Source organism: Erithacus rubecula, assembly GCF_903797595.1.
Source record: "Erithacus rubecula genome assembly, chromosome: 2".
NCBI lineage: Eukaryota > Metazoa > Chordata > Aves > Passeriformes > Muscicapidae > Erithacus > Erithacus rubecula.
In genome coordinates, this window is record NC_136685.1 from 79,440,854 (window position 1) to 79,454,809 (window position 13,956).

General features: G+C 45.3%; 1 long non-coding RNA gene across 1 annotated transcript; it reads left to right on the forward strand.

Annotated features, from left to right (window-relative positions):
- The first annotated feature begins 6,151 nt into the window (after positions 1–6,151).
- LOC306812227 lies at positions 6,152–10,684 on the forward strand. Its single transcript, XR_013776825.1, has 3 exons — positions 6,152–6,254; positions 8,262–8,462; positions 9,838–10,684. It is a non-coding gene; the product is annotated as an uncharacterized lncRNA (long non-coding RNA).
- Positions 10,685–13,956: the final 3,272 nt, after the last annotated feature.

The window sequence follows — 13,956 nt, forward strand, 5'->3', positions numbered from 1 at the left end:
TTTCTAAGATCCATTTAAAGGTCATCAACACAGTGTAAGAGTGTAAGATAAGAGTTCTCTATGTCAGAGACATCATTTATTTTACATAATAGCAAATCTGCTCTATAACTTAATAACTTGAGCTAGAAAAAGATTACCTTTTTCTCTGTGTGTGTTTGCTGTTATGCAGAAGGAAAGCAGAATAAAAATGAGAATTTGTCTTTAATGAAATAGGTGCTTCAGCATTTGTTTTATGGCAAACATTGACTGTACATTTGAAAAACAGAGGGGTATTTGAATGACAAAGTCTAAAGCATTTACATCTTTAAATTGCTTCTATTGACGTTTCTGGAGGGAATGGGCTATTTGACTTTTCAAGGTGGCAATGTTCTGAGTCATTTAATTCATTTTAGCAGAAATTGCTTTCTTTTGCATTCCTTCAGTATTACAAAGAACATTTGTATGAGGGCACACAACTGAGGTTAAATGGTAGCCCCATTTCCTCATGTAAACCAGCAAATTGTTATATTACAGGAAAGAAAGGCAAATACTTAGGAGACATTGCATCATAGTATGCAAATGCACTTGAGAATATTTTGGGCCAGGTCAACAACAGAACATGTAGTCAGTCACACTGAATTATCAGATTTAAAATATACAGGTTTGATTTTCCTAGTAGAAAAATTTATGACAAGAAAGCCCTTGGGAAATAAAACTGCTGAGTTTAAAATCCATTACCCTCAGAGTGCAGAAATTACTTGACTAGATCAATTTTAAGGTACATACAGTTTATCTATGATATCTATCTATCTATCTATCTATCTATCTATCTATCTATCTATCTATCTGTCTATCTATCATCTCTTTCCACCTTTCCACATTTCCATCTTTATAGATCTTGGAGTTTAATCAAGGTATAATCATTTTAGTCATAAGAACAATATGTCCTTAGATTTTGGATCAAGTCAGAAGTCACTGGCATGTGTCAAATTATTTGTCATGTCCTTCTCTATGTGCAAATCCAGAGATGTAACACAGCAGCCTATTGTCAGTAGTTGAGTAATTACCTTAATTTAAGCAAAAAGGTCAATGGGACCAAATGTTGCTGTAGCCCTGTGGTTGAGGTATTACATACCAACCCACCCACACATGTTATTATTTGCTCAGTCTTCTTCTTTTTTTTTTCCCCTTTATTTTCTTTTTCTGTCAAGCTTTTATTTTTATTTTTTTTTAACAAACCATAAAAATAAATTGTAAGTTCCTGAAATATTACATGTCAAATTAGCTAGTGTAAAAATGCTTTCCTCTTACATAGCTTCTAAGCACTGCTAGGACAGCCTGCTCTCGTTGAGCCAGACATGCAGATCCCTATTTCAGGAAACATGGCACAGGAGGCGTAACCCAGCCAGGGCAAGGCAAACTCAGTGAGGCACCTTGATTTGCACTAGCAGAGTGTCTGCTCTGGCAGTTCCTCCCTTCGTGCTCCTGATTCACCCCATACCCAGAGAAGCCCTCACTCCCTCTCCCCTGCATACTCATGCTTTTTAACTGTATTTGTCTTTGCTTTGCAGCAATAAGGAAAGAGGTGCCTGAGTGTTGGCAAGGGGGTTGCCCAGGACCAGCTGAATCTTCCTGATTCGTGATGGGCAGTTCAGGAGCTGAGTGGGTGTTTAACCAGAGCTGCAGCAGAAAATTTGGGTGTCTTGGGGACCCCATTGCTTGGGGCTCTCCATGAGAGAGATGTTGTTTGAGGAGTCTCTGAGAAACAAAAGCTTCATAGTGAATAGTTTTCTAGGTATGTGGAACAAATTTTCTAAGTGCTTTTATTTGGCACACTGGCAGTCACAACCCAACATTTTGAGCCTAACAGGGGAAAAAAGCCTAGGGTTGTCAGGCTGCTCACATTCACCATCAGAAGTCACAAGGGGGGTGAGAGAGTCCCACCCCATGAGATAACACCTCTGATTGCCAGGGTAACAACCACAACAGGATCTCTGTCAGCTGCCACCAGAGGAGCTGCAGGCACCAGCCACCCATCTCCTCTGTGCTGTACTCATCTCCCTCCTCAGCCCCAGGAACACTGAGCATGGTGCAGGCTCTCTTTTCATGGGGTGGAGGCTGGTTTTACACAGCCTGCTGGCTGCCACAGTGTGCCACGATGTCCCTCTCCTGAGGGCTGGGTTGCCAGTCCTCATGTTGAAAGCACCTGGGCAAGGACCTGAATGCCAGTGGGACTGGTCCTTATCAGTCATGAGTAGGACAGTGAACAGCAGACAATCTCATGTCCAGAAAGGGAATTGGACACAGGTAACTGTTGTTTTCTGTGTGTCATAGTGAAAATGTGTGTCTTCATGTCATAAAGACCCTCTGCAATAGGAATTACATTCCATTATATTCCTATATTCCTAGTACCAATCTGCTGATTTCTCCTTCAGATATTTCTCCAGCCCTTGCCTGGACCAGGACACATCTTTCCTGTTTTTCTGCCTTTCTTTCCTTGCTGCTTGTTGTGCCAATGTTCTTTGTCTTCAGTGGCAGAAGAAGAAAAAAGCAGAGTCTTAGCAGCATTAGATTCCTTTTCTAAATAAACTTATTTAGAAAGTCTTTTATGGGATACCAAGTGGGGTTCCACTTTCTATTCTACCCCCAGGTCTGGCTGTGGTGCCTCAGCTCAGGTAGGGAATGTTTACACAGTGCTGATCTCTGTTGAAGTCATTGCTTAAATACCTGGGCAGATGTTGGATTGGGATGAGACACTCCCTGAAGCTACGTGGGTAATGGGTGAGATGTTCCTCTGCATGGCCTTGCTTGTTACCATCTTATTATTGACAGTACAACTGTCAATCCTTTGTTATCTTTTAAAATAAATACTTATTTTGGATCTAAACCTACACTGAAAAAGCTGTGTCTTTCCCAGTTTGAGAGGGCAGCTGACAGCCTTCCATATGTTGTCAAGCTGGCCCTTCTCCTATGTCTACTTCCATGATTTGAAGGGGCTGTGTCTGGCACTGGACATTTACTTACACTTAAATGAAAGGAAAGGTATTGTCCCCTACCTGTAAATGAGCATGCAAAACAGGATGGGAAATAGGACTCTATGTCAGACATAATTCAGTTTACTTTGACAGTTTTAACTCTTTGTGGTCATTTCTGTATTCATCTGAGTCTGCCTGAGGTTGGGTTGTACAGAGTACAGAGGGAAGATGCTGGGAAAACTGAAGAGCTCAGAAGGTTCCCATTGTGCCCACCAGACTTGTCTTATTGGGTGACTTTAGTTCCACTCCTTCCCTGCCATGTTTATACCTGCAGTCACTAGAGGTAAGACCATGGACAAAGAGAAAGCAAAGAGTCACTCCTTGTGGATAGTCTCAGAGAGCTGCTCATGGATGTTTGGGGTTCTGCAAAATCACGGTGTGGCAGCAGCAAGGGGAGCAGTTGTTACTTTGCACAGTACTGACAGTGATCAGTAACTGGCATTCACTGGGCTCTCAACGCTGCATGATTGTGAGAGATGTTCTTATCTGGCAATGACATTCATCTGACTACACACACCCTGCATGTTCACAATCTGGCTCCAAAGAAGGAGGGGTTGGTTTATTTTAATATGTCAGAGTGAATATTTCATCTCTTGTCCTAGGGGAACCTGGTGCTCATGCTTAAGGATGTCCTCACGTGGCTCCTCCTCCCCTACAGATCACACAGATAACATGGGAAATAGTAGGGGCAGGGTCTGATGTGTGAGTGGTTAATGTCCCCAAAAATTGTGAGACCAAGATCTCTGCTCCACAGTGCAAGGTACATGGTCTAGGTAATGTTGGTGCTGAATGCATCCCATGCAAAGGAATTCTTCTATGGTCAGAGTGATAAATACCTTCTGCATAATCTGCATTCAGCAGCCTAAGTGGGAATGTGGTGGGATTGGGCTCTGGGAGTGGAGCTGATGTAAAGGTAACTGTTGTGAGCCTGCTGTGCTTGAGGAACATGATCTGCTACAGCATGGGACCCTGATGCTTGATGTTGCAGAGCATACTTCTGTGTACAGAGAGGCTTGAGACCTCTTGTTCCTAGGCTCGCTGAGCCTCCATGACAGCAAGGAGAGCACCTTCACCTCTGCAGACCCCACTGCTCCATCCCTTCCAGGGTATGGACACAGAAAGGCCAGTAGCCTGCAAGTGGCATTGACCTCAGGAGTCAGGTGGGCTCTGAGCAGTGGTGGGCATTAATGAATTCATGAATTGCCACACACTTGGGAAGGAAAACAGTGAGGGGCTGAGAAAGAGACCCTGTAAACATCTCTACCTAGGATGCAGCTGCTGTCCTTGAGCAGCCCATCCAAGTCATGGGCTCATTTCTGGAGTAAAGTCCTCCTCATCAGGAATAAGGTAATCAGATGCTGATATAGAACAAAATTATTTCATGGGTATATCTCAGTTGAGAGCTGAACTAAAGGCAGGATATACCTGGGCTATGGACTGGTACCTAAGAACAGGGTCTGGCAGTTGTCCTGAACGGCCAAAATATGTATTACAGTGAGCCTCAGCTCTCTTTGAAGGCTCATGGGCACCTCCAGAGAGTGCCTGATTCAGATTCAAGCTCCCCGTGGTGGTATTTGTCTCACTCCACATCTAGGTGGCTGACCTGTTAAACACCTGTGTGAAGTACGTACCATCAAATGGATGTAATGCCTCACTGAGCAGTGATGGAGCTTGGGCTCCTAGGTCATTTGCTCACTTTTGAAAATATTTTCCTTTACTGAAAAGGGGTGACACTCAGAGATCAGGAGTAAGTGTGCCAAACTGGCAAGGTGTCAGGCGCAGAGGGAGTGGCGGATCGTCATTTACTGCACACAGCGCATGGCGCTTGATCAAAGTGACGCCGGTTTCCTTCTCCGAGCCTCAGATGTGTGAAACCTATCTGGGGAAGGCGCCACTCACACTCCCTGCTTCTGTGCCTGCTCTGCTGGGAGTCTGCAGCAGAAGGAGGCTTGGGGAAAGTGAAAAATGCTGTGCAACATGGTGAGAAAGTTGTTGGAACCTGCTGGTCGCTGCACATTGTGTCCTGAACGTCCCTCCTGTACCACATAACCCTGTGTGGGCTGCTGGGGTAGAGGAGCATGGCTGCAGGGTTAGTGAAGAGGATGGGAACCCTCCCATGGGCCTTGGCAATACCTGGCTGAACTGAAAGAATACCTAATACAGGCCCATGCTGTCAGGTTTGAGAGTCACTGTTAGACTTGTCTTCTGCGACTGATCATGAAAAGCTTTCCTCTCCACCCTCCCCATGCGGCCTCTTTTTTCCCGTGGCACTCTCCTCTGAGTCCTCCTCACGGTGATGACCCATGGGTTTTGCTGCAAAGGTGCAAGTGTAATTTAGATGGCATGCCTTTAAGATGTAAAAATGGGTAGGGAAATGAGTAAAAACTGATTCCATACGAGCAGGACACAAATGTTCTCTCTGGCAGAAACCACTTAACACAGATAGCACCTTCTCAGTCACCAGCACTTGGGAAAGGCAGGGTATCCACTGGCAGTCACCAGCACCAAATGTGTGCTCCTCTTTTATCATGTTTAGCATGAGTGATCTGCACATGCCCATGCAGGAGCCCAGCACATCTCCTGCCAGTGGGCTGGTGGATGTGGCACTATCTTTCCTTGCTTCTTTTGACTGAACAGTTGGGCTGCTAGACATGACTCTGCAATGGTGCATTCTGAAACTGATAATTTTCCAATGCCAAGACTTCTACCCCATCTCTGGGGACAAATCTATAGGGATATTGCAGTCTGGGGCTACTGGTTTGATGTTTCCTTCCCCAATTAAGAGGGGTAGTCTCTTTACACCCCTCCAAGTGTTACTGGTGAATTCTTCCTCGAGCATCTTATTATGACAATTTTGCCATCTGCCTGTAAAGGAGAAGATGTTGGCAGTTCTGCAGTGAGGTCCCAACTCTCTGCTTTGTAATTCAGAGTTGTACTTTGCTGTTTAGATTTGCACAAAAATCATCTTCTTGTCATGAAGGGTGTGCAGTGTGAACAGGCATGGGTGTGTGTGCAACGAGATCCACAGAGCATTACAGAGCACATAAATTATGCTCACAGACCCACAGATTGTTAACAGCTACCTTTTTTTTTTTCTTTTTTTCTTTCCACACATGTGACTGACCCTTGGATAAACAGTCCTGTGACTAATCTGTGCCAGGAACATCTTGATGGACTTCCTGATCTCATGTGCCCTGTAAACTACCTGGGCTTCCTGACTGACAAGGAAGTACAGTCCTTGTGACATACGACGTTCTGTGCTGTCGCACTTTCTCATTTCTTACTACTTGATTTTACCACATAACATTAAAAGTCCATGCTCAATATTTTTCTTAGTCTTTATTAAGGTAGAAGTCTCACTAAATTGGTTCTCACATGACCACATTGTTAAACTTGACAGGAGAGGTGCTGCTGTTGTGGGAAGGCCATCTGCCTATTAGGGGCAGTGACAGGTAAAGTTGGGCAGCACTTCATCTGATTCTGGATTTTGTATTTTTTTCCTTGCAGTTGCTTATAATATTGCCAGTCATTATTTTACTTAAAATTTTCCATTCTGGAAAAATCTTACTTCACCATGATTAATTAATGAATGAGTTGATTGAGAAACAGTTTTTGTTAAAATGATTCATTGGTTTCTGAGAATCAGTTTTAGAAAATGACATTTCTCTGCCCTGAAATAATCTTTCCTTTTTTGTGGTATTTTTCCAAAGTCCCAAAATAGACTGAAAAGGGAAACTCTACCTGCAGCCATCAAGGTGATTAGAATCACTGTCTGAGGGGTTTCTAACTCTGCCCACTACATATAAAGGTGATATTTGATAGTCAGTTTCCCAACATAGGGACCCCAGGGGACACAGTGAGAACCCAAATTGAGCACAAACCTAGTGGACGATCCAGACCTTGGAAGTTTAATCTCATCACATTAGCCTTAATCTCATTAATGTTTGTGAAGGAGCAGGAACAATGGGAAAAGTACCACAGCAGGAAACAAATAGTATGTTCAGGGCATGGATTGGGTAGAGGGTGGTTAATAAACACAGATAAAACAAGAGGGAATGATGTGTTTGTGTAGATTGCATATTGCAGTTTGTTCTATGTGGACAGGAAACCAGTGGGGTAAAAGTAGAGCATCTTTTCCATGTAAAGCTCATAGTGTTTGGAATGGGGGCAGGAAAAGTAGGGTTATATAAGAAAGTCTGACTTTTGCTCTTCCTAACCTGGTGGTTCTTGACTCTGCAAACATACCTGGCTCTGAGAAGAGCAAAAAGAGTGAGCTGAGGGTGTGGTCTGTTTTATGGGGCTGGGGCTCCCTCACATATAAGAAGTCAGAGTGGGTTGCAGAATCCTTGAGCAGGGAAGCACTGGCAGTGGGGCCATGGGCTTTGCTTAGCTCCTTAACCTTGGCTGAGTTTCTTTCCTCTCCCAGACCATGAAAAGAATAACAGAATCAGGGAATCATAGAATGGTTTGGGTTGAAAGGGACATTTGAAGGCCATCTAGTTGTACCCCACTGCAACAAGCAGGAGAGCCCTGTTCAACCTGACCTTGAATGTTTCCAGGGATGGGGCATCCATCACCTCTCTGGGAAACTCCTTCCAGTGTGTGCCCAGAACTGGAGAGCTTTTTGGGGAAGGCAGAGGCACAGAGGCTGCCATTTTAATGCTGTCTGTGGTCCCTTCCCAAGCCCTGGCAACCTCATGCAGTGAGCATCTCCCTTGTGCAGCAGGCTCACAGGAGACCTGTCCTGCTGATGTCTAAAATGAATGCAGCTGGGCTGACAGAGCCCTTTCCATCTTACCCCCTCAGACATCTCCCAGAGATGAGGCTGGGAAGGGATCAGCAGGCAGTTTCACAGCACTGCTCCTTAACAGAATGACTGCAGTGTTTCCCTTTATGGAAAATACTACATCAAGAGCTGAGTCTTCAGGGAAAATATCAGATGAAGATGCATGTGTCAGCTCAGTCAGTCAACTTGGGGGTCAACAGGTTCTCAGACTACATGTCCCCAGGTGCCCAAGTCCTTAAGGGGAGCCACTGTATCTGGGTTCTCTCTATTTAAAAAAATTGGAAGAAGGCCAGGGGAATTAGTGCAGTAAAACGCTTACCAGGAAGCTGAAGATATATATGCATGTCTGGATTTGTTTCCCATTGACTTTTTTAATTACATAAGGAAGAGATGATGTCTGTGAAAGAATTCCCCTTTTCCTCCCACAGGATATGTAATGCTTTGATGCCTGTCCTTTTCAGCAACGGGAATCCTCCTGAAGTCAGTTCCTAGAAAGTCCCTGAGGAAAAGATTTTCACATTTTCTGTGGCTCAGCTGCCAGCTCTGAAGAATAGGATGGCCAAGATTCCCCCTGTTGAGCAGTGGAGCTGAAGGCCTGTTCATTGTCTGTGTGACACACAGCCCTCTGCTCTGAGCTGAGAAATGTCCTGCTCTACCAAGAGGTGGCATTCACCTTTTTATTATTCTATTATTAATTACTCCTGCATTTCTTGTACAATTTGTAAAAGACTCTTTGGCTCTGTCTGTGCAAAAATATTTCAGGTGGGAGTTAATGTCAATATTTTGGGGGTAATTCTTCTCTCACACATGGGTGGTTGCTTCCTTGTCATCCTCTCTCAGTATGTGGTATCCAACTCCCATTCACTGTTTTACCTAGGAGGGAATTGACTCTCATTTGGCATCCTGATGGCAGCCTTGTTTTCTGACAAGCCCAGGTTTGCACACCTATGGCTTGCTGGACAAGGGGAGATTTCCTTGGCACATTTAGGGCTCTCTTACATGCCTTATGCAAAGAAAAACATGGGATTGGTCCTCAAACCCAGCCAGAGACGATCTGTCCATGCTGGGAGCAAGTCCCCTCCTGGCAGGATGCTGTGCTCTGTTTCCCACAGCTGCTGCCTCAGTGGTGAGGAGACTCAGCCTCTGTGCCACGCTGATGCCTCCCTTCCTCTGCTGCTGACTTCATGGAAAAACTGAAATGCCAGAACATTTTATTTCTGTTAGGCATCAAAACATATGACCACTGGCCTGCAATGCTGCTTCCATTCCTCTCATTCTCCCTCCCTTTTTCTCTTCAGCCACCTGTTCCCACTTTTCCCCACACTGATGTCCCCACCCTACTGCAGCCTTAAACAGGAAAAGGGAGGCTCCCCCTTTGATCAATGCCTTCATTTTCAGCTGATACTTAGCTGCTGCCAGGCAAATTGCCCAAATCAAATTGATAGAGATCTTCAGCTTTGGCAAAACGTTGCTTTTAATGAGAACACTGACTGCAAAAATACTTTGTCATGCAATTTGTGTTTGTGTGCAGGCAAATACAGGAGAGTTTCTGGTAGACATGTTTGTTTGTTTTTGTTATGCACACTGTGCATAATATAATATAGTTCTGTATAATCCTGCTGGGGCCATCAAATAGGCACTAGCTTATTTTATTCTTTCACCTCTTACTATTTTAAAAAACAGTAAAATACTATTCCTTGCCTTTGCAGGACTAGCCTGCTGAGCTCTCAGATAGTTGGTCAATGGGTTCCTGTTGACCTTCCTAACTTACCTGCTGAAAACAGGGACAGGGAGCCCTCTTCTCCCTGGTGAAGGTGTTCAAAACTGCTCCCTGCCCCTTACCCCAGGAGAAGGGCATGAGTTCTGGTAGACTCATAGCTGTGGGGGACAGGCTTCTCCTTCACCTCTTTTTCCTTTCAAGACACCAAGATTCACCTCAGCCTTTCCACTGCTGATGATCAATGACTTAAGAAGCCAAAGCTCGTGGGGATATCCAAGTGTGGCTGGAGCAAGGGCAGTGGTTGGTGATTCTCACAGCTCTTCACAGAGCAGAAGTGGGGCTGCTGGAGGCACCAGACTTGAGCCTGCTGGCACCATGGCTGTTTTCAGAGTCTTCCATGTCAACATGGATGAAGCTGTATGATGATCAACCAGACTTCTCAGAGCTGCTCCTGTGTCAGATTCTACACTGTAACTTGAGGAGGAGAGCAAAGAAAAGGCAGTTGAGTCCAATGGATGGTGACAATTCAAGTCAGGAGCCTCGGCTGTGTAAATATATCAATAACTGCTTTGTTTATGTTGGCCAAAGTACTTATTTCTCTGAACTGTGGCTTTCACCCAGTATTGTGCTTCTCTCAAAACAAACACCCCACTGCCTGGGCAGATATCTCATGGTACTGCCATCATGCTCTGGGCATGCTGGCAGTGTCATACTGTTGCTATGTCAATAGGAGTCTAAATGGAGCCCTTTCCTTGGCTTTGGGGTGCTGTTCCTATAAGCTTTCCTGCTGGATGTGTGCTTAGTGTGAGGGTAGACCCTGTCCTAGTCTGCATGGAATTGCTGCTTGCTCAGACACTGCTGCGATGGGGCTAAGCATCCCACCACTCACTGGCCAGTAAAAACACACTGTAAATTCTGCCAATGATCATGTGGTCATCCCTATTTTCCTAACTAACTGCCTTCTAAGTGGGGTGGTCAGGAGCAGACAAGGCCTGGGAGACAATGGCTGTATTCACTATTCCAGCTCACTAGTCTACTAGGATTTGGAATGCTAAAGTGAATACCCCACAGGTGTCTAGGGGAGGGACATTTGCTCTGCTCAAGCTCTGCTTATGATCATAACAGATACAGCTGTGCCCTGTCCCACCAGCCCTGTCAGACTGGAGTCCACATTTGCCTTCCCCACCACCCCAGTGCTGGTGGTTTTGGCAGTCAGAGCCTTTGGGGAGAACATAATTTCACATGGAGAAGTATATTTTTAAAGGTTGGAAGAGTGACAAGTCTCATCTTAGGAGAAGCACACACTTTGTCAACGCTGGGGACCTGAGTCTTGGAAAGGTAAAAGAAACTTAGTGAATCTAAATGTCTCTCCTAGGCTGCCAATTCAGCTGGAGGCAGTAGCTAGTCATTCAGCCCTCACTACCTGTGATCATGGAGCAGAGAACTGGCAGCAGCATAGTGTATCTGACCCCTGTGCAGCTGAGAGACAGTTTACACTGCAGTAACCTTCCTGTTTGCCACCTGACCTTTCCAGTCTCATCCCCACTCCTTTCTGCTTGACTTTTGACTGTCCTCAGTTAATCTCTTGCTATGCCCTTTCCTTTCCCCTTTCTAGCATATTTGCTATTCAGCAGGTTCACACAGCAATAAATGATTAACCAGCAGATTTGTTGTTTCAGTCCTTTATTGGAATGCAGCAAAGATCTCCACGAATTTGCACATGAGGTGTAACAGAGAGGCAGGGCTTGTGCCACAGCATCAAACAAGCCTTGGCCTGTGTGTTAAATGTAAGTAATAATGACAGGAAAACTCTTTTAAAAATCACATTGACTTAAGCAGGGAGGCAGCCTGCTGGAGACTGTGCTTATACCTTCCTCATGCACAGCAGGGATGTGCTGAATAGTTGGGTGAACGTCAGGGCACCCCCAGTGAGAGCAGGGACCACATTTCTCATCAGGGACCCACACTCCACAGGAACCAGCCATGGGGCAGGGCTTGGCTGGGCTGGGCTTGCTCAAGGCTGGGCTTGGGCTGGCACAGCAGCCAGCTGAGCACCACTGATGCAGGAGCACGAAGCAGGTGCCACAAAAGTGAGGGAAGACCTGGCAGCAGAGAGAGACTTTCTTTTGCCAAGGTGACCTCCCTTCCTTCAGAGGCAGCCAGAAAGCAGCTGGAGGGAAGCGGAAGGCATCAAGCTGCTGGTGCCATTGCACCCCAGCAGGCGAGGAAGGGCTGGGGAGAGAGAAAACTTCCCCTTGCAGGGTGCTTTCCTCCCTCTAACAAGGCAAGCCAGCAAATAATTCAATTATATATCAAAGAACAATGAATTAAATGTTTACAAGGTGCCTTTTTAAATGCCAAGAGTTATAAACCAGTGAGTGGAAGAAAGCTGGGCTCAAGATTCCCTGGTGCCCAATTCAGGCAATGCTTAACTACTAGACTGTGAGGTATTGGAAAAGCTCCAGTTCCTCTTCTGGCAGCTCTCCTCCCAAATCACAAGCACAATTTTTTTTTTTTTTTATTCAAAGAAATAAATAAATACCATCCTCAATTATGTTCTGTGTAAGTGCCTTGAATGGAGAAGAGGAGGAAAAGGAGAGATAGCAGTTTTTCCTATCATGCCTGTCTTTCCAGCCTCTTCCAGGCACTGGCACGTACACAGGCCCTTCCCTGGTTACAGGCATATATATAATTAGCACAGCAGGTTACACATTGCCTCCCTATTTGCCAGCACAGTTCACCTCTGTGCAGAAAGGCACAATGCCTGAGTGCCACTTGTGGTATCACCAGCCTCAGCTGTCCCATGTCCCTGGGTCAGACTCCTGGAGGTTTGCCTTAAAGAGCATGATCACTGACAAGAAAGGCAATGGGGGCAGGAGGATTTATTGCCTTTCAGTTTGCAAGCCACTACATTTCACATTGTCAAGTCTTTCTCATCAGTATGGGTGTCTGGAAACCAGCTTTCTGAAAAAAGTTAAAATTGCTGAATTACAGCAGGGCTTCTGCAGCTGGAGTTGGCAGGAAACACACCCAGAGAGAGCAGCACTATCAAGGTCTCTCCTCTGCTGCCTGTGACATATTTACCTGTGACTGCAGAGGGGAGATGAAAGCAGTGGCAGCAGTGGCCAAAGCTGTGCAGCTGCATTACCTTCTTGCCTGCCTGTGTGTGTGTGTAATTTCTGGACAGGGGGTGGGGGGTCCTGTCCCCTTACCCTTCTCTACCTGGAACAGTGAGTCAGGTCATAATACCACCAGATGTCTCTGGTGGGTGAGTGGGGTCCATGCTGAAACGTGTCAGAAGATTTTTCAAGGAGGTTTCATAAACCAGATGACTTTACCAGAGACAGACAGTATGAGAGATTTAAACCCCTGCACAAAAATGTGTGCTACCTAAGAAATGAGGAATGATAACACAACTGAAGAGACAAAGAAAAAAGAGAAAAGGAGATGAGCATATGATCAGGATCTTTGAATGACTTGGAGACCCTAACAGCTTCTTTTGCGACATGGACTTTGCTGCTCAAGCTTGTCTGAGCAGCACCTTGAGGATTTGCTAACTGAGGACTATCATAGCTAAAGAAACAGTGGAAGATGTAAATGTGCTCTCTGTGGGGTAGGGCATTTGGTGCCTCTCTTTACTTCTTCCTCTAACCACTGGGTGTGCATCAGAGGAAGCGCTTGAGAAGGTTTTATTGGCAATACAGGCAGATGATGAAAGGAGGCTATTTCTTCCTCAGTCACTAAAACTCTTAGGTTACTGCAAGGGATTGTGCCTGCCCTGCTGGGGTAGTGCAGGACTGGCATCAGCCTTGAAACTATTCAGAAATCCAGGACAGAAGAGAGGCATGAGCCTTGGAGACAGAGGGAAAGGCACTGGAGTTTCTGGACGTGCCTGCTGTTTACACTGCTACTGTATTTGCTGAATCTCTGCTCACTGCTGACTTTGCTCTAATATCTTAGGAATGATACACAAAGAGCAGGGCAAAGAGGCTGCTGCAGATGCCTGGTGGGACTACAGTGACAGCATTACTTTGTGAAGGAATAGAAGCAGGGAACATGGATGTGGGAGTGGGAACTTCTGCAGATTTGAAAAGTGGGCATCAACGAGTTCTGACACTTAATATGTCTAAATCTTTAAGGACCCAAGAGTTATCTTTTTTTTTTTTTTAAAAAAAAAAAACCTCTCTTGCTGAAAGCTCCCTGCATAATCCACTTCTGAAAAAAATGTTTAGGGCTCTGAGTCATTTTGTTACCCTTGGGAATGGGCTCTCTCCCATGGTTGCTTGCTTTCTCTAGGGGAAGGAAAGACTGAAATTTCTTGAATGCCTTGCATAGAGACCTGTTTCCTGATTTTCATCCCTAATGTGGGGATTTTATGAGTCCCCTCACAAGATGCAATGTTTATCCTCATTTCTGGGTCTCTCAGCATGAGACAT